The sequence below is a fragment of the Macrotis lagotis genome, chromosome X, assembly GCF_037893015.1.
Source record: "Macrotis lagotis isolate mMagLag1 chromosome X, bilby.v1.9.chrom.fasta, whole genome shotgun sequence".
Lineage (NCBI taxonomy): Eukaryota > Metazoa > Chordata > Mammalia > Peramelemorphia > Peramelidae > Macrotis > Macrotis lagotis.
This window is the reverse complement of record NC_133666.1, coordinates 243,458,057-243,484,901: the sequence shown is the minus strand read 5'-3', so window position 1 is coordinate 243,484,901 and position 26,845 is coordinate 243,458,057.

Sequence of the window (26,845 nt, the reverse complement as noted above, 5' to 3'; positions counted from 1 at the left end):
TTTAAAATACAATAGAAGTGAAATAGGTATATTTACAATGTGATAAATTTTCATGAGTGATTTATGGAATCCATCTCATAACTGTATAACATTGCTTTAGTTAGTAGGTCTTTGGGACAAACCTACCCTCTTCCTCTTCTCTCCTCCTCCTGAAGATTCTAGCTGCCGGTTCAACTGTCTACACTGCCATGCAGGTCCAGTTCCTGAACATTTGCTCTTCCCTGTAGCTAACTCCCCCACCCCACTTTCTAAAACTTGATCAGGGATTAAGACTCAAAGAGCTTACATTGCACTGGATAATTGGTGGTGGTAGTCTTGAAGGTAGTAGATACCACTTGCACTTGGTTATTGAGCCTTCAGCCATGTTTGACTCCTTGTGACCGTTTGTAGTTTCCTCAGCAAATAGAGTGTTTTTTGACCTCACTTGCTCCAGTTCATTTTACAGATGAGGAAACTGAAGCAAACAGGATTAAATGAATTTTCCAGGGTCATACAACTAGTAAGTGTCTCAGGCCAGATTTGAACTCACAAAAATGAGTCTTCCTGACTCCAAATCTAGCATTTTCTCTGCTGTGCTACATAGCTGCCACAGCTTACATATAGGTAAATTAACATACAATAAATTCAAAGTTGGGAGGAAGAGTAATTAAAACTGGGTAAATCAGGGATGAACACTTGAGTTGTAGCCATCTAGGGGGTTGGAAAGCTTCCCACCCCCCACCCTCCAACAAATCTTTGAGACCTTTTGGAACCAGTTCCTTCCTGTCTTTCTCATTCAAAATCTGGTTTTGGTGAGCATTTAAACCAGGTTTCAAAAGTATCCAGACATTTTGAAGAGAAGTGGAGGGTAGAAGGAATATATCCCAGGCTTATCTGGCCTCTGGCAGAATCCCTTTAGGGACATTTCTCCTTCCTGGACAAGTCTTTTCCAAGCTCCATCAGTGACCTGCCTTCACCCAAGTCTTTTTGAGCATTCAGGGCTGCAATCTGACCATTTGTAAAATTACTTCCTACCTAAATGTTGCCTGACAGTCATGTATGAACTAATATATGTCAAATGCTCTAGGTTTTTTCTCCAGGCATAGAATGTCTTTCAAAGTATGATTATTCAAAATCCCTTAAGGAGTTAGAAATTCTCACAATTGTCGTGTGTAGAAATTCAAAATGTTTTATGGAAAGCTTTATGCATTTACAAAAAATATTTACTGTAATAGTTCTAGGAGGACAAAAGGCCCCTAACTGGTTCCTCACCACTGACCACCAGAGAAGAAACAAGATTAGAAATAAATGCTTTTTCTAGGAGTTATTGTTGCCTAATACCTTTGGTTGCCTTAATCTTGACAGTCTTTGTCTAAACTTATCATGCTAATCAAGTTATATAAATTTGATTTCAAAGGAAAGAGCTTCTCTAAAGGAAAATAAGACAGCTTCTTTTCTGCATAAATAATATTCCACTGAGAACAATGCCCTTTAATTTGGTAAAGTGTCTTTTGTGCCATCTGCAACACCAAGCAATTTTTCAGTGCTGCAATAATAATTGAATTACAGAGGGAAATTGCAAGTAATAGAGGGGAAAGAAATTGATTGCTTAATATTTATTAACCAAAAGGGAAAAACTGGGACTTCCTGCTATGATCCAAAATGAAACAAAGAGAAAAGATGCAGAGAGACAGCTCCAGGTGGCAGAAGGACTATTTTGTGCTTACACAAACATACGCAAAATCCTTTAGGGAGGAGAAGATACCAGACAGGAAAGAGAGGGAAGTAGAGACAGATGAAAGTCCTCCCCTCACCCATCCTCCACCCCATAAACAATGAGGACACCTGGAGGTTAAGGGGAAGGGGGGCAGGTCATGAATTATTGCAAAGAATAACAATTCAGCCCCCCTTTACTGACAGCTTGAATTCCAAGGATCCATGTTTTCACAATATAAAGTTATAATCTGTATTTCCTTTTGCTTTTCTAGAAGAGAATGACAGTGACTTCATATCTTTACTGCCAGAGAGAAGTGAGAGCCTCTCAGGAAACTGAAGGCCTATAAAACGTTTGATGAATTCATCAGGGTCTTTCCCGGATCTTGCTGGGTTGGCCAGGATCCCCTGGCTGCCTGGGCTGCTCAAATATCCAGACCAGTGAATGATGACATGGGGGCTGAGGCTGCCTGTGCTCCCTCTTGGGATCCTACAGGGAGAACCTCTTCACCTTCCTGTGGAGTTAGTTTCCTTCCTCTCCCAGAAGCAGACCCTGGCCCAGATAACTAGCTAGTGACCGGCTCAGGCTAGCTGCTGGCAGGGAATCATTTTCAGATGTTTGATCTGTAGACTGTGGAAAAGGAAACAGAATGGAGAGGTGTCAGGAGAAAGCATTGGCCAAGAAGAAGACTGCAAGTTTGTCCCCCCAAAAAAGAGATACACCTTCTCTTCCCTGGAGATGTGGAGAATGATGGCTTCCAAAGACTGCATCTATAGTCAGATTCGACTGATATGATGGTTAGTTTTTCTAATTGTTTTCTTTTTTCTTTTTTGTAATATGGGTTGTATAAAAGCAGAAGATATCAACAAAATGTTTACTATCTTAAAATAAAGTTTCAAAAAACAAAACCAATACCATTTTCATCAGCATTCTTGTAAGTAATTACATTCCATCTTCTAGCTCTCAGCTAGGGTGTTTATCATTCACAGAGTTAAGCTTGGGGCTCAGTTTCTTTAAAAGGAGAGACCTCTAAGAGTTTCAGAGAATATTGAAAAGCCTTGTATGAACAGATGCATAGTGAAACAAGAAAGATAATTTATACAACAGCAGCAATAATATTGCAAAAATAGACAACTTTGAAAGATGTAAGAATTCTTTAAGTGCAGTGACCAGACACTAAAAGTTAATGGACTCATGCTGCAGAATGATACACATTTTTTGGATGTGGACAAAGCAGGACAAAGCACTTGTTTTGCTATGTGTTACAAAGTTTTTTTGATTTGTGTTTTTATAGAGGAAAAGAAAAGTATATTTGTATTTGTATTAACTGAAAAAGAGAGAGAGAGAGAGAGAGAGAGAGAGAGAGAGAGAGAGAGAGAGAGCATTCAAATCGGCCTAGGGAAGGAAAGATAAGGCTCCCTAGAAAGATCCAATTCTCATGAACTCTGTCAGACATCTAGATGCTGAGTGGGAAGCTCAGGACCTTCTTTAACTAAAAGGTGTGCTAAATGAATTCATACCATAGTTGTGAGCTTGGAGTGTTCACTAATGAAATGAAAAAAGCGATAAATCATCCTGTTTTCCCAAAAGATAACACAGGAAAGAAAATATATAGGAACATTCAACTAATTACAGGAAGTTGTTTTCTTAAATTTAAACACTAATTTAGAGAATGTTTGACTCCTAAAGAAAAATCCCCTAAACAATTAAGGTGGATGATTACAATGCCATGCATACAATGGAGAGACAATGTTCTTTAAATTCCATTATTTTTAAAGTAATGACTTTCTCAATTACTCAGTGTTAAAATCACTGAGATTAAGTTTATAGACAGAATTCTGTTTTCCAGTCCTAGCTCTCCTATCCTCATTGTTTAGTGAGAATCATTTGGTTAAATAGCTCACTTTTCTAAAAGTAAAAAAGGAAAATGCAATTGGACACTTTCCAACATCTAGTGACCTTTGGAATATCCTTTGTTTGTACAGTTCTTACTTATAAACCATGCTCTAGCTTCAAACATCCTTTTAAAATGCCAGCTACTTAAAGCTGCCTACAGCCAAACCTTCCCTGAAATGTTTACACCAAAGGAAAACATTGAATTTGTGGTCTGGGTTTTACCCTAAAATGTAATCTTCAAATCCTGAAATTCTCATCTTCCAGCTCTGACTTGAAACTTGAGTGATCTTGACCCTTTAATTATGAAGTCCCTAATAACCTTGACGACTTTGGTGGTAACAGTGCCCTCCCTAAGGGACCCAAAAGGAACAGAATTTCTGATTGCCAGTAGATACTGGTGTCCCTATTGCATTTGGGTTAACATTGGAGCGCATGCATTCACCAACAGTTTAGGTCGCCATATTGAGTTCTAAGACAATTGTTGGTAATGATCCCTGGCATTTCAAACATCTTTGATATTCTTCAGCTTCCTTTGTCATAATTCTATTTAGCAGGTCTTGGGGCAGCTGAGTGGCACAGTGGATAGAATACTGGTTTGGGATTCAGGAGGACAGGAGTTCGAATCCAGCCTCAAACACTTGACATTTACTTGCTGTGTGACCTTGGCCAAATCACTTAACCCAATTGCCTCACATCCAGGGCCATCACCAGCATCCTGATTCATATATGGCCACTTGGACCCAGATGATTCCAGAGGAGAGAGTGAGGCTGGTGACAGCACAGTACCCCCCCCTCACTCAAATGCAATTCATAACTAGTCATGTGGCATCTCCTCCCTGATGACATGGTCTTCAAAATTGGAGAGCAAACATTATTTAGCAGATATTATACTCCAGTATAGAAACATTAGGATTAGAAGGATAGGAGAGTTCATTGAGTCTAACCCCTCTCAACAGATAGAAAAGATATGGAGAAGAAAAGTGATTTTCTCAAAGTGACATTGGGTGAAAACTATGTAACTAGTATTTGAATCCAGGTCTTTTGGCTTCAAAACTGGAAATCTTTGTGCCTTAGCTACTACCCCTCAGTTTTGAAGAATCATGATCACTCTATCCAGAATTCTTATTTTTCCTCTTCCAAACTGCATTGCTTCCCTGAAGAATTCTCTATCCTAAAGCCCTCCTCTCTCCCTTTCTGATTGATGGTTCCCTCTCAAGGACCACCATTTGCCTTTGTGGTTGCCAGGTTTCATGCCTAAATCCTTTTCTTTTCTTCCATCATGATCAGCTACATTATTTCTGTGCAGATCCCCATCTTCTTCCTCCAATGAATTTCAACTCCCCACCATTTTCCCTTATTAGGAGGCAAAGATTGACTTGCTTGTATCTATATGTATCTCCACTGCTTAGGAAATAGTAAGTGCTTAATAAGGACTCCTTTCTGATTGTCTGACTTAATGACATATCTTTCTATCTATATCTATCTTTCTGCCAATCTGCCTACCTATTTATCTAATCTTGTTTAGACATTTTCAGTCATTTTCTTCTCTTGGTGACTCCCTTGGGGGTTTCCTTGTCATTTCTACTCATGCTCATTTTGCAGTATTAAATGATTTGCCCAGGCTCACATAGTAAGTGGCTGAAGCTGGATTTGAATCCAGGTCTTCTAAACTCTAGGTTCAGTACTCTATCCATTGAGTCATGTAACTAATCATTTAAGAACATATTTTGAAGCTGTTATTTTTCAAGTTTCACAATCAAAGTCAGGGACTGTTTTTGCTTTACTAAATAATATGAGTGTAATAAATGTTTATTGATAAATTTATCATGAATGCTAAAGGCATTGCCCTGCTCCAAAAAGCCCTGGATAACTGACTGGGGAGGCAAAAGGACCTCTAATTGTTGGACTTTTCCTTTTAGGGCTAGTTCCTATTTCATATTGCCTGTGAGAGTCTTTCTCTGTAAGAAATCAGGTACTTTGGAAATAGGAAAAAGTCCTTATTTATCTCCTTTTCTCTAGCCCTGGCAGCATTTCCCAATTAGTTGGGTTTCTGAGTACATATGCAATCTGACTTCCCTACCCCACATAGAAGAAACTGGCTGACGAACTAAAAAGAAATGCTCTGTTGAAGAGTTGATCAGCATCGGAGCTGCCCCCTGAGTTTCTACCCTCTTGATTTACTTCTTTATTCCTTCCTCCTGCCCCTCAATTAAGATTTCCACACTCAACAGCTTTGTGTTATCCAGCAGCCAAAATGTTTTTTAATAGACCATGTAAGCTGGAATTCGAATCTTAGAATGGTGTCATACAATGTAGGGAACTGTCCAGATAGGATAACTATTCAGCTAGCTGAGCCTCCCATTCTTCAAAGCAGTACAGCATTCCCTCAGGGCTATTTCCACAAACGAGGCAGTCCACAGAACACAGAAAACAGTATTTATGTGGCTTCAGAGTACAGATTTATGAATCATCAACTCTCATGGACTTCTCCTTTACAACGTCTTGTCATGAGAAACAATGATACATTGCTATGTATTCTCAGAGAAGATGCCGACCCAATGCTCTCAGGAAGCACATGTCTATGCATCAGAGGGCGAAATTTGGCCCCCAAAACTATAAGAAAACACTGAAGTGATTATGCTACAGTCAAATATTTTCCAAGTGTACTATATATTCATCTGTGTAATGGGATTAGAGAGAGGAGCTCTTAAAAGAAGGTTCAAAGACAAATATTGAGTTAGGCTGGGATGTAAAGAGCTCACATGCTCTGGCATTCCCCAGGAATCAAATTCCCAAAAACAGTTGTCCAAAAGCCATCCATTTCCCATTAGAGTGGGTTTAAAGTTATGATACCCAACTTAGGTGAAATTATGGTAGTCAATCACTGTTTGTCTCTGGCTTTTTCCCCACCTCTCTCATGTTATCCTATAGAGGGCTAGGGTACATGGAGATCAATGACTGTTTGACAACTTATAGAAAGAAGACCTATATAGCATCATATAATTACCATTTATAAAAGTACCTCCTATAAAAAATTGCAAGTGATTGGAATACTAAAGCATATAAATCATGTGTCAAATGGACTTACAGAATCATAGAATTATCCCTGGAAGGGATCTTTGAGACCATCAAGTCTAACATTCATTTTACAAATAAGACAACTGAGACCAAAGTAGGTTAAGCATTGGATAATAAGCATTGGAAGTGAGATTTGAATATAGATTCTCTGATTTGAGAACCAGTAGAATTCTTTTTATCTACCCTGTTGACCTTTCTTTTTTCTTTTTTTTCCCCCCTGGGATTTTGCAAGGCAATGGGGTTAAGTGATTTGCCCAAGGTCACACAGCTAAGTAAGTATTAATTATCTGAGATGGAATTTGGATTCAGGTCCTCCTGGCTCCAAGGCCAGGACTCTATCCACCGTGCCACCTAGTTACCTCTATTTTTCCTTTTCAAAGCACTTGTACTAAACGATTTTTATTTTTTTAAGTCAGTGGTTAAAATTCAAGGAAATATATTTGTGGAAGGCGATAATGGAACATGATGGAGAGAATATTAGCCTGAGATACAGGAAACCTGATTGGTAGTCCCTTCTGTCATTCCCTTGTCACAAAAATCTTAGAAATTGAAGGGATGTATATGTAGTCAAACCCCCCAGAAGGATGAAAAGTCTACCCTCCTCCCACCAAAAACCCTCTACAATCAGTCATCCAGTCTGTCTCTGATGACCCCAGTGATGATCTCCCTTATGACACAGCCCTTTCTATTGGGTACAGTTGGATTTGTTCCTTTTATAGAATCAAAAATTTACCTGCAAGTTACTTCCACCCTTGGCTAATGATTCTTTTCTCAAGGCACAAGCAAACAACAAACAATGGTCTAAACTTTCTTCCCCCTACTGTGCCGGGTGGCACGGTAGATAGAGTTCCTGGCCTGGAACCAGGAAGATGTGAGTTCAAATGTGCACACAGACACTATTACTTGTGTTACTGTGGGTAAGTCTCTTAACCTCTGTTTGCCTTAGCTTTTTTACCTGTAAAATGGGGATAATAACAATACCTGTCTCTGAGGGATCAAATAAGATAATATTTGCAAAATACTTATTATATTAAGCACTGTTTAAATGTTGTTAATAATATGATCATCATTATTATTGTTATTATGGAGCAGAGGTATCATGGAATAAGGAGAAAAAGGGATAAAAGTCATTGGAAAAATGACTGCAATGTTTTAAAAAAAATCAATAAAATGTGTTTTCCAAAGACACCAACCATCCCATTTAATTGCCCTGAGACTCAGTGTTTTTTTCCACCTATAAAATGAAGGAATTGGACTAGAATGCCTCTAAGCTTTCTTCCAGTTCTAAATGTATGATCCTCCTTTAAAGCTTTCCTCCAGGTTTTTAAAGGCAAGTGTCTATGTATGTGCACACACACATACACAGACACACACACTTTTAGAAACACATATAATGAGAAGGCCAGGGCTTAAATTCTGAGGGCTTAAATTCATTAGGAAGTAACTTAGAAATTGTGTATCTGTCATGATGTTAACATAAACATACCTTTAACAATGCTTCCAAATATGTATGTGATTATGTATGTATGTGTACACACAAACACACACATATACATGTTATGTATGTGCATGTATACATATGTAATTTCTGCTTTCTGGTAACATGTGTATATATCCTATCATCTGTTCATTTTTATCCTTGAAGACTCTTATTTATATAATGCTTCATAGAGATTCTATCCAATGTACTAGAGGACTTCTTTTTAATATTCTAATATATTATAATCAGGGTAAAAGGAACAGGTTATACCATACCTTGTCCCTATTTTCATCTTAATTTTTAGGAATTATTTTTCCCTAAAAGACAACTAACCTGTGGCTGGGACATAATTGGCCCCTGGTTTCTCTTGATATAGCTCTCTAAACAACTAAGAGTATAAAACATTCCATGCATGAAGTTAGAGACACCTTCTTCCAATTAGGTAGATGTCTGAAGACCATTCAATTCAGTACATCCTATCTTATTAACAAATCGGTTTCCATGCCAAGAACAAGGGCCTCTGCCATAAGAACCAAGTGCCTCTGTATCTTTGTGAATATCCTCTCATTTTCAGGCTAAGTAAATCTCTTTTTTGTTCATTGACTCCTCTTAAAATCAAACCTGAACCAGGATGCTTGGGTTAGGCCAGACTGTAACAATTGGTGGTTATCCACCACTCACTCTTCTTCTTCTTCTTCTTCTTCTTCTTCTTCTTCTTCTTCTTCTTCTTCTTCTTCTTCTTCTTCTTCTTCTTCTTCTTCTTCCCTCTTCCTTTTCTTCTTCCTCTTCCTCCTCTTCTCCTTCCTCTTCTTCTTTACTTCAAATTCTTCTTTTTCTTCTTTCTTCTATTTCTTTCTGTATTTAAAGTGAATGTGTGTGTGTGTGTGTGTGTGTGTGTGTGTGTGTGTGTGTGCACATTCATACATCAAGCCAGATCACATCTTTTTTCTGGTTAGATTTGTCATATTGGCTTTATTCTACTGCAAGTGGGCAGTTACTATTGGTGATTATGGCATGGTCCACTTATTCCTACCATTGCTCCTTGGATCACCAGTTCAGAACTCTGTTTCAGTCCTCATGTCCAACATAGATCACACTCTTCCTCCAATTCAATTCTGTCCTTAGCTCATCTGTATGACTCTGTCCAAGATGGATGTACTGTTGAGTGAATTACACATATTAGAAGGTATAAATGATCTGTGTTTCTATCAAGGAGGACAATGAGATCACAGCTTCTTTGGAGTAAACTCATATAGAGGTGAGAGTATAAGTATGTATGGATATATGTGCAAATTACTTTAACTTCACACAATTAGCAAAGAGGTCAGGTCTTTCTGATACAAAACAAGATCTCTTTATGGTGAGGTCAGGGACTATCTTTTGCCTTTCTTTGTATTCCCAGCACCTTCTACAGTTTCTGGCACACAGAGTACACTTTGTCGACAGACTGACAAGTCTCATTCTTCACTTAGTAGTCAAATAAGCCTCTCTGAATTTAACTAGGCTGATGCTTAGATGTCACAGAGCCTTTTCAGAAACCTGGAGCCTGACAGAGATGTGTTCCACTGACTTAGTATGATAGAACCCAGAGTGATATCACTTGTCTACCAGTATAAAACTTAAGAGAAGGACTTTAATGGTGGATACATGTATAAAGCTAGAGGAAAATAAGATCATATGCATAAATGTATATGCAGATATAAATGCAATTAAATGACAAGATTATTCTAGTTCTGTGAGAGCTCAGTTGAGATTGTATAGCAAAAATCTGGAGTGGAACCAATGAGCATAGTTGAGGGACTTTTTCCAGCTCTATTTAGCCATACCTAAGCAATAGTAGAAGAGGCCAATGGTGAAAATCAAACTGAATTTTGATGAGGAATGAGTTGCTATAGGACTAAGGGTGAGTTAGAATTCTAAAATTCAAAAACATAAAACCATAATATCAAGGAATTTGCCCTTTATTGAACTATATGTGCCATGTATGTTATATTGGGTATTCAGTGATTATGGCTCCCGTCCTTCATTATCGAAGATCAAAATGATATCACTATATTTGAGACAAATTGCAGTGTTTGACTGTGATGAGACCAATATGAGGTCGAAAGACTCTACCATAGGTTGGGCACAAACAGTCCATGTGAACATCTGTGTCCACCTGTCACCCAACAGTCATCTGTGGCTCCAAGAAGTTGTAGCATGTGCAGCAGCTGCACCCCAGTAAAACCATCTAGGCAGATGAGCTAAACCAGCTTGAGTGTGACTGGTAGACCCTCAGGTATGCTAACTGTTAGCTAGCTGACAGTGAGTTAGGGATCTGTTTACTCTATGCATGTAAAGACTTTCACCAGGGGAATGAGTCAATGAGAATAGTTTGTTACAAAAGCCAAAAAAGCAGCTAAAGCAGACACTTTGGAGGCTCAACTCCTGGTCCAACATCAAAAATGCAAAGATCATCCACCACCTCCCAGGCCAACAACAGTCTTACTTAATTTGTTCTGCTACTGAACTTCATTGACTCTGGGAGAGAGTGAGACTGATGACTTTGTGCAGCTCTGCCTCACTTAAATCCAATTCACCCTCAAGTGAAGACATCACTCTATGATGTCATTGGTCCTCTTGAAAAACAAGGACAAACAACAAATTATATGACTGGAAGCTGCTGAAGGTGGGGGGATGGATGGGGAGTGACATCAGCTCTAATGACTGATAGTTTTTTTTTCCTTGCCCTCCAAAACTCTCTCTAAATATATACTTTATATACTATATATAAACTCTACTATATACTTTGAAGGACCATCTGTAATACTGAATGCATATGTGCTTCTCCAGCAAAGGAGGAAGAGTTTTCTTAATTATTTATGATCCAGTTCCCTAGATAAAGTTTATCCCATATTTAATGATATTTTGGCCCAAGTGCTTATATTGACATGAATAACTTTTTCTTTTTAATTGTAGAAAACTAGACACATAGCTATTAAGTGTTTAAGATTGGATTTAAACTCATTTTTCTGATTCTAAGCCCAGTACTCTATCTAGCTGCTCGTAAGTGAAGATATGAGTATAAATATTTAAATCTATATGTTTAGTACACATATGTATCTAATATATACAATGTTTTACATGTGTGTTATAATATATGCATGTAAATAGCTATATAAACACATCTCTATACATGTGCTAATGTTTCTACACAACATTTAGGAATCTCCCAAGAGTGAATCACTATGCCTGATCTATATATAAATATAAATATACACATACACACACATACATACACACAAATGAGTTTAGTTGTTCAATTGTGTCCAATTTAGTGACCTCTTTTGGTATTTTCTTGACAAAACTAGTAGAGTAGCTTACTATTGCCTTCTCCAGCTCATCTTACAGATGAGAAATAGAGGGAAACAGTGTTAAATGACTTGGCCAAAAATACATAGCTATTAAGTGTTTAAGATTAGATTTGAACTCATCTTCCTGACTCCAAGCCCAGCACTCTATCTAGCTGCCCATAAATGAATATATGAGTATGTAAATCCATGTGCTTAGTACACATATGTGCCTAATATATACAATGTTTTACATGTGTGTTGTAATATATACATGCAAATAGCTATAGAAACACATCTCTATACATGTTCATATATGTATATATATATATATATATATATATATGTTTTTTTTAATTAATTGCATTGAGATTATTTGTGCTTTGAGATTTCTATGATATCTCTTACAATTACTGGCAATACCTTGAAGTGTTGTAAAACCAGTGCTGGCAATCAATGATCCAATTTCACCTTAACTTAGGATACAGAGAAGCTGGTGTCTATGGTTTAGCTCAGAAACTCCCTTTCCCTCCAAACCAAGGCAATTTTTTTCACTTCTCCACACTTCATCTAGGAAGTGAGCTATTCCCTTCTTCCATGCATGGATAATGAGAAGATTAACAAACTAATGTGAGGAGGACTGAATATTGTTAAATTATATGTGGGTTTGTAAGTGAGGTAAATCATTGGCAGCAGCCAGCAGTATAGCCACTGAATGTGAACCCTGATGCAATAATTTCCTTCTTTATGTAGAAGGTCTTCATACATAATGAAAAACTATATATCAGGCTTGCAAAAAAAAAAAAAGACTCAGTCTGCAAAAATGCTACACAGTCTATAAAATTTACAGTGACTGCACACAGTGACTAATGCCATTCCTTGCCTTAAACTACAGGCATCCTCCTCCTCTACCAGGCTGCTGCTTCAGCCACAAAGATCTGGGACCAAACCCCTGCAGGGTCAGTCCAAGCCAGAATGTTCTTGTCAGTGAAATGACAACCAATTTGGAATGGTTGGGGACTTGGGTTCAGCTGCCAGGTTTCCCACTGTCTTCTGTGCTTTGCACATACAGGCATACCCATCTGCTCAGTGCTTCATGAGGACACCAGGAGGAAGAACATGTTTCATACCATCATGGTGATGGTATGTGTGTCAGGTCTAATGGAGATTCAGAAAGGGTAAGGTTAAGGTGTAGGATAATTGAAATTCACATAAAATAAAAGATTAAAACATTATTAAAATCTGATTACAAGAGTTTAACAGTAATAAAAATTAAAGAATATAAAATTAAGTCATATGCATGAACAACTTGATAAAATGAATAAAAACATGTATCAGGTATCTTGTACTCTGCCTTGGTCAGATCACATCTAACAAATTGTTCTCAGTTCTAGATGCTACGCTTTGGGGAGGATTGTGGCAATAACCAAAGGAAGGCAACCAGAAAAACCTTGAAATCATGCCATGGGAAAAATGGTTGAAGGAACTAGGAGAAGAGTAGCTTTAGGAATGCATGATCAGTGCCTCCAAGGGATGATTAGATTTATTCTGCTTTGCCCCAGAAGCAGATTAAGGATTAATATGTGGAAAGTACTTTTAAAAAATGAGATTGGTCAGTCATGGAATAAGTTGGCTTGGGAGGTGATGAATTCTTCCATCCTTGAGATCTTCAGCTGAAGGTGAGCAGGTACAACCTGGATGAGGATTCAGTAAAGGATGTTTAGGAATGGGAAGAGAAGGAGGAGAAAATTCAGAGAGCAGTGTCAGAAAAACCTGGATATGGGGATGGCGGACAAAGCCTGTGGCAAGATCAAGAAGGCAAAAGATCAAGAAGAAGCCATTGGATTAGGTCAGTCAGGGATCATTGGTAACTTTGGACAATCAACTCTAAAATGATCTTGTCCAAACTTGCTTTTCCCATCCATGACTGTCTGTTTCCCCATTCCTGAAATGCCCTCCTTGCTCACCTCTAAATCCTTTTATTCCATCAAGATTCAGCTCAAGTGCCACTGCCTTTACAAAGCCATGATCATTCATGGCATCCCTGTCCATTGCCAGTCATCTTGACTCTTGTCTTGCTATACTTCAATGATCTAGAAGAAAGATTGAGTCTGCCTCACTCTTTTAATTATGTCCAATTCACCATTAAGTCAAGATATCACCCTTATGATGACAGCAGTCCTTTTTAAGAATGAAGGACAGGGGCAGCTAGGTGGCACAGTAGATAGAGCACCAGCCCTGGAGTCAGGAGTACCTGAGTTCAAATCCAGCCTCAGACACTTAATAATTACCTAGCTGTGCCACCTTGGATAAGCCACTTAACCCTTTAAAAAAATTAAAAACAAATAAACAAACAAAAAAAAAGAATGAAGGAAAAATAACAACAACAATTTTCTTATACTGCACTTCTCAAAAAACTTGTTTTGTAATTGTTTTTACTTTTACTTTTCTGTGAATATGTTGTTTTTTCCCAAGAGAATGTATTCTCTTTGAGGGTAAAGATTGTTTCCTTTTTTTGTATTCCAAGCAGCTAGCTTATTAGATTTAATTTAATTTAACTTAATTCTTGGAGGGGTTATAGATGGGAGCTTGGTTGAGGATAGATGGGAAGAGATGGGCTTGAATACTATTTCTAGCTCTGAGATTCTATGGGAGTCCATGATTTGATGAATAATGGTTCAGTATTACCTCTTGCCTTTAGAAGTGCAGCTTTTCTATAGCTATTCCCCCATGTTACAGAGAAGAGCATATGAAATCATCATCTGGCTGACATTCTGACCCAAACTTATAAAGCTTAGACATTGACTAATAACTCTTGATTAACCAATTGAGACCCTCTGCACTAAAGAATAGAAACAGACACAAGTGGGACATTATTCATGATCCAAATATGCTGTGGTCCTATTAATAATCCACTGAGAAGTAATATGATGAAATGGCTGGAAAAACTAGCCCTAGAAGCAAAAAGATCTAGATTCATGATCAAATGTCCTACACTGACTGTGTGACCTTGGGTGATTCACTTAACCTCAAAGGGTCTTTAAGAAGCTCTCTAAGATTTTAATTAGCAGATTGGCAAGGGTTCAGAACTGTAGTCATTCTGCTTTGATGGAGGGAGCTTCCTCTCTGATAGTTCCGTATGTTAATAACTTCAAGTAACCAAAGAAAAAATACTATTTTAACAATAGATGACATGTATGCAGTATTCATCTCCATTAACTCTGCTCTGATACTTCATTACATATACAGGTGGTGCTGATATCTTTAAGGATATTCCAGTAGAGTATAAGTCCTATCAGGGCCTATTAGCTTGGCCCAGCCTAGTCCAGGTCGGTTGGTCAAAGGATAATGAATATTTTTATCATACTTTTCTTTCTATCTTCTAAGGTGTGGAGAGGTTGTGATCTGTTTTGATGGACTAACAAAATCTCTCTCTTTCAAATACTGATATGCAATAAAGCTTTGTGAAGTCATTGCATCCATATCTATAAGCTCAGACAGGATTCAACTGAGACTGTCTACCTGAGTGGAGGAGCTACTGCAAATCTTTCTTATTTCAAAGTAAAAATTATGATCCTCAGGGCACAAGAATAACAAAAATAAAAAAATTCATGCATGTATTACAAATATATCTATGAATATGTGAATATTTGTTCATCTATTTATATAAAATAACTTATTTTACACAGCTTTTTTTTGAGAACACTTTAAAAACTTAACATTGCTATGTATATGTATGAATGTGTGTGTCTCTGTGTGTATTCATTTTTGTTTTCTGTGGTAATACAGAAGTAGGAACACAGTGGGTACCCTTGAAAAAATCTATATTATGTGTTTATAATGGAAAACCTTAGTCAAGAAAATGACAAAGATAGACAACTAAGCAGCACAGACAATAAAGTACTGAAGTAGGAAAATTAATGTTTGAATCCTGCCTCAGTTTCTTATTAGCTATAGGACTCTGAGCAAATTATACAGCATCTCAGCTTCAGTCTCCTCATTTGAAAATGAACTCTAATAGTTGTCTCAGAGGGATGTTGTGAGAATCAAAAGAAAACCTATGTAGAGAGCTTTGTAGACTGTGATCGTCAGCTATTATTATTATTGTTAGTATATGAAATACTCAGACATATCAGAGAAGATTCATATGAATAAAAGCAGAAAAATAATCAGAATCAAGGGAATAATATGGGAGTTCTAAAAATCAATAAAGTTTTAAGCTATTAAAACATAAAATAGAGCTAAGATTTTTGAACCCTATCCTTCCCTTCTGCTCCTGCACCCAGTAATTAAAATGCGATTATCAAAAGGTAGTTGAAATTTTGTTCTTAGAAATACCACTGGGGTTCTGCAGAAAAGATCATGAAATGGACCTTTGTCCTCATGGAAAAGAAGCAGGGAACTATGAGACAAAGAAGAGAACTTTCAGACACAGTAATGAAGCAGCTAGTGGTGAAATAGATAGAGTATGGTATCAAGCACTGGTATCAAGAAGACCCGAATTCAAATCCAAACTCAAATACTAGCTCAATAGCCTAGCCAAGTAACTTAACCCCTGTCTGCTTTAGTTTCTTTATTTGCAAAATGAAGACTGAGATAGCACCAGGCTCCCAGTGTGTTTGTCAGGATCAAATGAGATAATATTTTTAAAGTACTTTGCAAATCTTGAAGAATTATATAAATGCTAGCTATATTATGTGGGGATGACAGTGATGTTTTTGCTTCATTGTTTTTCCTTTATCCTCAGGGAGCTTTCAATGTTTTGGAGATGGGGAGGAGGTTTGAAAAGATTGTGAGGTAAAGATAAAAAACTTTAAAAAAAACCTTAATACTTAGTTCAGTCACTAGCATCCTTCTTTTACAGTTGAAGAAGATGATTCGAAACCTTAAGTAGTTTGTTCAAGGCGACCCAAGTATAAGGCGTCAGAGCCAGGGTTTTCCACTTAGGTTTCCCAGTGCCAAGTCAAGTCTTCTTTCCAGCAAAGGACCTGCCCTTACCATTCATTCATTCATTCATTCATTCATTGTTGTCCTTCATAATTGAAGAGGACCAAAATGACATCAGTATGTCAATGTATGATGTGTCCAACTATGATCAAACTAATACAACCTCAGGTTTGGCACAAATAATCTGTATCTGTTGCATCAGAAGCACTTAAAAAAGTGTTTATTGATTGACTCAATTTTCCACCATGTCATTGCAAGCTCAATTGAAAGAGGTCATGCATTTATCGGTAGGTAACTTGTATAGTTCTTTGGAGAGTATAGGTTTTAATAGTAGAGTATGAGTACACTGAATGGTGTGTGTTGAGCATGTAAATGAACAAAGAGGCAAAAGTAACTTGAGAATAAGAAATGCAGAGCTGCAAGTCATTGACAAATCCCTTTTGAGTACATCATGGGAATGTTCTAGAATGAAATTGTGAAGACCCTTAGTCATTTTATGGCAGCTGGGGATGCATATATTAAATATCAGGTACAACTTTATAAGAACAGAGTACACTTTGCAGCTTAAGGAGAAAAATGGTCCTCATTAGAGACCATGTGCATTTCCCTATTTGGTTACCCTCCTATTTTCCTTTGCTTCTTTCTAGTAGGCAAATAATTTATAGATGGAGAATCCTGAAAAACTAAACTGATTTTTTTATTCAATCTATCCACAAAAATCCATGCAGAACAGGAAAGGTTAGTGTTGGGAATGTGCTGCACTTTTTATTCATTTTATGCAATTTTCCATAAGAGTGATTTAATTTTATGTTCTATAACTTTAACGCTGTTAAAGTGTTGGAATTTGAGTTTTTACAATGCTATAATTTTAAATAGGTTATGAATTTCAAGGATCCTAAGGGAATTCTTCTCCTCTTCTTTCTTCTTGACAAATTAACTGAAGTTGAGCACCCCCCTCCTCCCTGACCCTGCAATTTGGGTAACCATAGAGAGGGACCATGGTCTCTATCTTGGGTGAGAACAATGAAAGAAGGTAAAAACAGGGCTCTGGGAAGGTGCAAAGGCCAAATCAGATTAAGTTCCAATTTTGCCCAGGATCTGGAAGCATCATAGTCTGGGTATTTACTGAGTATGAATCAGACTCTTCTCTGTCTGGACTGGGAACCTCATCAACTCTTTACTTTCTTCTGGTTCTTCCAAAGTTAATATATATTTCTGCAGTCAACAAAACCTTGATATCAATCAGGGAATTTAAGCAGTTTTCTTTATTCACCTTGATTGATTAATGTATTTGCATAAGAAAAATCAGATTTTTTTTGTCTAACCAGGCTTATGTAGAGACTGTTTAGTACTATTTGAAGAATATATATATCAGAAGTCCACTTAAGCTAATTGTAGAATTCACCAACTTGCCTTGGTCCTTAAGAGATGCATTTCTTTGAGTAAAGACTCTCTTTTCTCCAGGATTCCATTTTTAGAATATAAAAATAAATACTTCTTTTCTGGTCTTTTATAATGAATTAGAAGTATAACCTAGTCACCTGATAAACCCAGAAGGGGGAAAAAAACTGGGGACTTAAAAGTTTTGATGGGTGTGTAGGGAAAATGAGATCAGGAACAGGGCCTAATAAAGCCAAACTTGAGTAATGGATCCTGGATGGCCATGTGATCTTCACAACAACCTTTTGATACTATAATTTAATATCATTATTTTTCCTATTTCATCTATAAGGAAATTGAGGCTAATATAGGTTAAGTAGCTTGCTCAGTATTTCACCTACAACTAATAAGTATCTAAAGCAGAATTCAAACTCCAGACTTCAGGTACAGTCTTCTATCCATTCCATCATCTCACTACACTAGTAAATACAAGTTTCTTCAGGATCACAGATTTAGAATTTGAAGAGATCTTAGCAGTCATTGATTCCAATCTCTTTATTTTACAACTGAGAAAACTGAGACAAACAAGAGGTTATGTAACTTGCCCAGCATCACACAGCTCGTTGGTACACCATGCAGAAATATAACTAAAATCTTTTTTCACTCTGACTTTAGCAATCTCTCAGGACACCATAATGTCATCTACCTTCCAGGTTGCATATATCCATTTTATTCTCATTTTTCTTTGGAATTGTATTTTCTATCCTTTTTTAAAACAGCATTGGCTACTCTCCTCTCATCTCATTCCATGCAGTCTATAACTTTTATAAAGGGGCATGCTTCTCAGTTAGCCAAGCTCTACACAAAATTGCAATCTGTCTCACTATTGCCTTCACAGAGCTTGTGCCCATGTCAGCTGCTATTATTCACATGTATTCCATTTATTATTCACCATAAATCTCTGTACTTTCTTCCTAGCCCTGCTGAGCACTGCTCCTCTGTGACTCTGATTTTCTCTCCTACAAGAATACTTTACATTTGTCTTTTTTGTCATCTCATTTTACTAGTTTCTCTAATTTTTCAAAATGCAAACCATATTTTAACCCTATTCTCAACAGAAGAACTTCTTTTCTGCCTTTTGATTTTTGTAACCATCAGCAGAATTGGTTGGATATGTTCCTGGAGACATGAAAATCCATTTTCATTAGGCTGACACTTGGACTTGTGATGCTGATTGTCCTTCGGTACTTCCTCCAGTTAGCACCAGATCACTCAGAGTTTTCCCATTCAGTTTTTGTTAGCTTTTGTTGGCTTTGTATTCATTTTAAGGTATGTCCAAAGCCTATTCCAACGTTTCCCTTTTGACATTGTCATGCACAATGTAGCTAGTTCCTAGAGGCTCTTGAGGGGCAATCATTAAATTGTCAATGTGAGCATTTATAATTCAGAAATTGGCAGATGCTACAAATCAGGGCTTGATTTATCGTTTTGTTGACTGTCTATAGGTAATAAAGTTATAGAAAAATGTTAATAATTTAGATTAAACTTTAAAATGTGTCCCATGTGCTTTCTTTTCTTTCAGAGAGCAGGCTATTAAACATTTACCAGCATACAAATAAATGTAGCATTTTAGTTCCATTTATTTGCTGAACTTATAATTCTACCAAAGGAAACAAGGTGATTATTTTTTGTAAATCCCTGCCTCCGGTAATTAAACTGGTGATAGGGTTTTTCACATGATGATAGAATCAATGAACTGGAAAATAGGACTCCTGATATCTGGTCCTAACTGAATCACTTACTGGCTGGGGGACAATTGAACAACATTCAACCTCTCTGAGTTTCAGGTTCTTCTAGGCCAAAATAGGAGAGTGGGGATATTGGACTAGGTAAGCTCTAAATTGCTTCTGGGCTATGTAATTCTAGATTATTTCTTTTCCACATTTCCTAGGAAGTTCATAACTTCAGAGTTGAAAGGATTCTCAGAGAAATTCTTTTTTATTATTTTTAGATGAGCAAATTTAGACCCAGAGTCAATGACTTGTACGCAGTTGCCCAGAAAGTAAGTAGCAAAGATGGGGTTTGAATTCATGTTCCATGTCTTTTATTTCAGCACAATTTCCCCTGTGCCACAGTGCTTTTCTACATCTTATTTAATTATTTCATAGTGTGACAGTTTCCTGCCACTTTGTTCTTAGTGCTTCTGGAAACTGAAGTTCTTCAGTTATTTGTCCATGATGCCTGGACAAATCACTAAGATCAGAAAGCGGACTCCCTATGAGAGAGCATGGTGTATAGAGGACTAGCATTGGAATTAGCTAGTTGGGGTTCAAGCCTGACTCCTGATAAAAGCTAACTCTGTAACCCTGGGCTAATCACAATGTCTCAGAACTCCTAGGCAATTCTCTTAGCTTTTAAGTTATAGATGAGTTGTCCATCTATGTTGGTGGATGGAGTTTTCACCCTGAGATTTCTCTGCAATGAAGAAATCACAGATCTGAAAAACCCCACTGCTCTCCCAAAACTATTTCAGTTTCTTTTTAATATGAACAGCCAGTGCATTCCAAAGATCAATAACCACTGAGACCAACCATAACTTGATTAGTAACAGAACTAATAACAGAAACAGAACTCAAATGAAGGCTTTGAGGTTGAGTCGGATGAATATAGTTTTTAGAAAACAATTATTCTGCAGAAAATAAACTCCCAAAATAATAATAGCTGATATCCATATAATGCTTTAAGGCTTATAAAGTACATTTAAAATCTGTTTTGAGTCCTGCAATCATCTTGTAAGGTAAATACTACCTTAGGGTAAGTATAATAAGGTGAAGATGTCTTCATTTTGCAGATGAGAAAATTGAGGCTGAGAACCTTTTATTGATTATGGTTATACTTCTGGGGGCAGAAGTGGGATCCAAATTCAAACTTTTTTTTTGACTCCAAATTCAGCATGTTACCTGCTTATACCATGTTATCTCTCTTTTCAAATGAAATTACCGGTGGCTATTCTCTAAATCTTTCCACAAGCACACTTACTCACATCCTTTTTTAGTGTTCCATCTATGCATACTTATTACACAAACTCTGTACATTTCATATTTAAAATCCTACCTCCAGAACATTCGCCTAATTGGGCTGTGGGCCTGAGAGACCTGGCTGGATGTAGTCTATGGTGGGTTTCAGGCAAGCTAAGTGTGAGTTGAGCTCTGGCATCCTGCAGCCTGGGCTAATTTATACTCAAGGGTAAAAATTAGGGCTTGTCTTTGGTTTCCAGCCAGACTGCAAAAGTTGAAGATGCAGCTGGGAAAGAAGAGGAAATATACATGAAACTTTCTTCCTACATTTTTTAGGAAAATGTATGAATTAAGACCCCCCCAACACATATACCAACAGAGAAGGGATGTTTTAATTACTTAGAAATAACTATTTTAGGGGTGCTGGTAATTCAGAATGAATAAGCACTTCTTAATGTTTATATATGCATTGTTTTAAGTGCTTGAGATACAGACAGGGGTGGTGGAGGTCTCTGCTCTCAAAAAGAATAATCTAATTCCTGAGGAGAACAGGACAACATGCAAACAACTTCGTACAAATAAAATTTATACATGGTAAATTTTTGATAATAAACAAAGGGAAGGCACCAGGATTAAGAAGGACTAAGAAAGGCTGAGAAATATGAATCTTATCTCATCAGAACAATATATTGGGCTTTACTGCTCAAGAAATCTCTGTATAGACACAGCCACTTCCAAAACACAAAACATGTTTTGACATCATTGAACAGTTGCCTGGGGTTTTGGAAGAGTTATCGTTAACCTAAAATAAAACATAATTTGTTTTCACTATGGTCTCATGGTCCAAGCAACTTCATTAAAACAAAGTGATTTTTCATTGAATTCAGTTACGAGAGAGAAGAATAAATATATTACTATTCTTGCTTTCCTCTTTGATTTCTCATGTCCAAATTCTGCTCCTGCTTTCATAGAACTCACATTTTAGTTACTGAATAAATACTCACCAATTACTTGAAACTTTTCCTATATGGTTGCTTGTAAATGCCAACTGATCTCTTTTCTGACATTATTTTGTGTCATGAAATCCTTTGACAGTCTGCTGAAGCCAACAAAAACAACAGTGATAATAATGACAATAACAATGACAATAATGCTGCTGCTGATAAACTAACATTTATATAGTACATTAAATTTTTCAAAGCATTTTACAAAATATTATCTCATTAGTCTTCCCAACAATCCTGGAAGGTAAATGCTGTTACTATCTCCATTTTACAAATAAAGAAACTGAGTTTGGCCATGGTTATATAGGTAGTAAGTATCTGAGACTAAAATTTAACTCAAGTCTTCTTGACTTCAGATGTAGCACCCTTTCTCACAATAATATTTTTAAATAATTGAAGGAAATGCTCATTTCAGTTAGAAGTTAATGAAAACAACAAATTAATTTTTTCCACCCAGATTTTCACAGATCTCCTATACCCTAACTTTCTTTTGGGAGGTTAAGAATTTCTGTACTAGATTGCATCTAAAATACCTCCTTACTCTGAGAATCTGAAGTGAAACAATTTCCTAAAAAAGTATTGGATTAATCAGTGGCATCATACTCACCAACTGATTTCAACAAATTTTCTTAGATAATAAGAAAAGAAATGAACAGATCATTTTAATATGTAAATGATTTTATATATCTGCATTTATATATGTATGTATATATACATACATATGCATATATATATATATATATATATATATATATATATATATATATATATGAAGTGTTAAAGGTGGATATACCAACCATAGTTTTCCATAGGAGAACCAAGCAAGAAGAAGTAGAGATTTTGTTTGGTTATAAGAATGAGCTTCACCATCAGAGTTATAAAAATGCACTGGAATAGGTTACTGAGAAAGAGTTGGAATCTCCTTCTCTTAAAGTCATTTGAGGAAAGAGTAGATAACAACCTATTCTAGGTAGTTTAAATCAGAAACCAAATATTTGTCACAAGTGGAGTTCTTAACCAATGACCTCTTCTGCTCTTCTGGCATGCTGGCAGTGGTTATGGTAGGGTTATGGTAGGCAAGGGTTATGATAGGTACCAATTTGTACACTTGATGGCTAATGGAGATGCCTTCATTGGTTTTCCTAGCATCAAGGGGTAAATGTAATCATCAGTTATCAATATCCATTGATACTCATAGTGAAAAGGGAGAAAGGTCCAACGAGCCATTGACCTTGGATACATCTTTCTCAGTAATATAACTAAACTAAATGACTACTGAGGTCCCTTTCTATTTTGACATTCTTTGTCAAAGTATCTTAGTATCTATGTTTCAAGAGAGAACCATGTCTTCCAACCAGAACTGAAACTCTATAGAGGTACCATTTCTTTCAGGAACTTTGAGAAGTCTCGAGAGAAATCATATACTAATTTCAGTAGAAGCTTCACCTTGAGACTTTACAACTAACTCAATCTTAATCTCTCTGTACCTCATTTTTCTCATTGGGGAAAAATGAAGGAACTAGATAAAATGGCCTTTGGGACCTCTTCTAATTCTCAATCTATGATCCTACAAAATTTCAATGAGAAGGTATATTGTATCTTCTAACTGGAATCCTGGCCTCATCTATATTGAAGATATATGATGATAGATGAATATATATTTACCTACTCTCTTAAAATCTTTTTCATCTTTCTGATTTTAAAATAGCAGTCTCATGTTGAATTAAAGTTGAAAATATAGAGCAGTATAGCATATCTAGTAAATAATATACAATAGTATAGTATCTAGTAGGATGTAGGGCTGAAATAGTGAGCAGCATGGGAGACTCAGGGCAGCTAGGTGGGCAGCAGATAAAGTACTAGGCCTGGATCAGAAAAACTTATCTTTTCTGAGTTCAAATCTGGCCTCAAACACTTTCTAGTGTGTGATCCTGGGCAAATCATTTAACCCTGTTTGTCCCAGTTTTCTTATGTGTAAAATGAGTTGGAAAAGGAAATGACAAATCTCTCCAATTAGTTTGTCAAGAAAACCCCAAATGAGATCACGAAGAATTGAACATGATTGGGGCAGCTCAGTGGCACAGTGGATAGAGAGCACCTGCCCTGGAGTCAGGAGTCCCTGAGTTCAAATCTGACCTCAGACAATAATTACCTAGCTGTGCGGCCTTGGGCAAGCCACTTAACCCCATTGCCTTGCAAAAACAGAGAGAGAGAGAGAGAGAGAGAGAGAGAGAGAGAGAGAGAGAGAGAGAGAATTAAACATGATTGAAATGATAGAACAACAAAAATGGGAGACCCAGGATGGGATTCCTAGCTCCATATTCACCTTTCTCACTCATTCTGTAGATTTCCCCTGGGAGGGGATTTGTTAAGTCATGACCTGAGTGTTAGTTTTCCACATATAGCCCTGTACATTTCTGTGGAAGGGACAATGTGGTATAATGGAAGGGATTCTGAATCTGGAATCTGAGACCTGAAATTCAAATCCTGTTACTCATCATTGGTAAGTCATTTTTACTTTTGTTGGTCTCAATTTACTCATCTGTGAAGGAGTTGGGCTAGATCACCCTTAAGAGTCTTTCCATCGATAATCCTTTTTGGCTAGGAATGGTCCATTAAAGCCAATTCATTAAGAAACATATGGGTTGCCTTTAAAGCAAAAGATTCTCTGCTCTTCAGTAGGTTATAATCCAATAGTAATTAATCTCTTTTTTTGCAGAGAAGGATTCCATTCCCAATTCCTCAGTTTCCATCTTACCATCTTTGGACTATCAGAATAAACTCCCAGATTTAGATATTTTGGATACAGACCACAAGTAATTTCATTTGTAAGCCCCTTCTATAGAGGAATGGACAGTAAGAAGAGGAGAAGGGTGAGTAAGCACTTGGATGGTCAAAATATTTAAACCTCTTTGAAGTAACAATTGTCCTGAGTGAGATACTAGCTCAGGTTCACTTACCCAAATAAGTAAAGGCAATTGGTATCTTACATACTTTCCTCAATTTTTAAAATGCACAATGTTAACATGACAAATTCACCCCCCCCTTGTTTTCTATGCCAAGTATTCTTTATTTCTCTTGTTTTTCCTCCTTCTCACTCTCTGTCTCCATGTCTTTCTTTCACACCTTTCTCTTTTCTGTCTGCCCCTCCATCTCTGCTTCTGATTCTGTTTCTCTCTCTCTCTCTCTCTCTCTCTCTCTCTCTCTCTCTCTCTCTCCCTCCCTCTCCAACCCTTATTGACTTTCTCTTTCTCCCTTTTCCTTCCTTTGTGCTCCTCCATTTGTCTTTGTAAATATTTCATAAGATCATATAGTTAGAATTTAAAGGATCCTAGGCATCTTCCAGTTCAACCCCTTAATTGTATAGAAGAGGAAACCAGGGATGTTGAGATGAAATCACTTGTCCCAGGGCAAAGGGGCTCTAACAGACAGATATGGGGTTTGAACTCAGTCCTTTTGATTTCAAATCTACCCTTTTTTCTCCTCATCAAATCATACTCCTGTTTCTTTCCTGCATAACCAAATTAGCCTAAATGTGGTTAGGTGCTTTATTCCAGAACCAGAACTGAACTGAGGTGTTCTATGGATTCTGTGCCGCCAGATTCCAACCTGTAACCACAATCTTTACATAGTTTTGCTGGGTCTCTTCTCTTTTTATTCTCTTGCAAATCTGGATGGAGTTCTTTCCCATCATATCCAGTTCATAAAACCATGCCCAAGCAGTCCAATTCTCCATAACAAAACAAACATCGGTTTCTTATGGGAAGTATTTTATTCTTGTATTTACAATTCCCAACAACTGTTTCAATGCCTTTCATATTTGAGATATTTAATAAATATGTGACCCTATCAATTGCGGAATGACTGGACAAGTAGTAGAATATTATTGTAATGAATTAATACTGTGCTATAAGAAATGATGAGCTCAATTATCTTAGAAAGGCTTGAAAAGACTTGCATGAAATGATATAGTGAAATGAGCAGAACCAAGAGAACCTTGTATAAAGTAATAGCAATATTCTTTTAAGAATGACTTTGAGTGAATAAGTCATTTTGACTGATAAACTTACAAATTAACTATAAAGGATATATGAAGAAAGACACTAGGGGCAAGAAAGAAAGAAGGAAAGAAAGAAATAAGGAAGGAAGGAAGGAAGGAAGGAAGGAAGGAAGGAAGGAAGGAAGGAAGGAAGGAAGGAAGATACTATCTGCATCTAGGGATAGTATTGCTAAATATGGAATCTTTGAGAGTAAACACAGTTGCTTGTTGTATAAGAACCAGCCCAGTTAATTTCCCCAAAATCTCTTCACCGGGAAATTGGTTATGAAGGTTTTGTCATAACTCATGAAACAATCTACAAAAGCAAAAAATCTTAGCAGTCTGCATTGAGACGACCATGAAATCACAGATTCTTGATCTTTATAAGCAACTTGAGGGCAGTAACTATGTAGTATTTGTCTTTGTATGCATTCTCACAGCACTCAACAGTACATCATAGTATCTCAATATATATATTTGTTTCATGGATGAATGAATCAATAATCTATGATATGAAAACAAATATATATCTGCAAACATGTAGATACACAAACATAGATGCATATTTGGGCACACACACACACATTCTTACAAAGATTAGAAGAGAATTTAGAATGATAGAGATTTTTGTATTCGTTATGTTCTGTCTCTCAAGGTTATTTAAGTTTGTACTTTAAAAAAAATGCATTGCATTTTATTTTTATTCCTTAACGTTTGCCTTGCAATTTCGACTGACTGTGCACTCATCTTCCCAACTTCGTATTTTAGAGTTAAAGTTACTGCTTGGTGTTAAAAAAAAAAATGAGTTTCACTATCACAAAGATGACCATGTTCAGTGATGAGTAAGGAAATTCTTATTTTAAAACAATGCCCACTTATATGGAGCCATCAAAGTCTCAAACTAGATCTTATTACTTCCCACTGCTGAGCTCCCCACCCCCCCTTCCTTTTTAGGAAGAAGTGAACTTGATTGTTTTAAGTT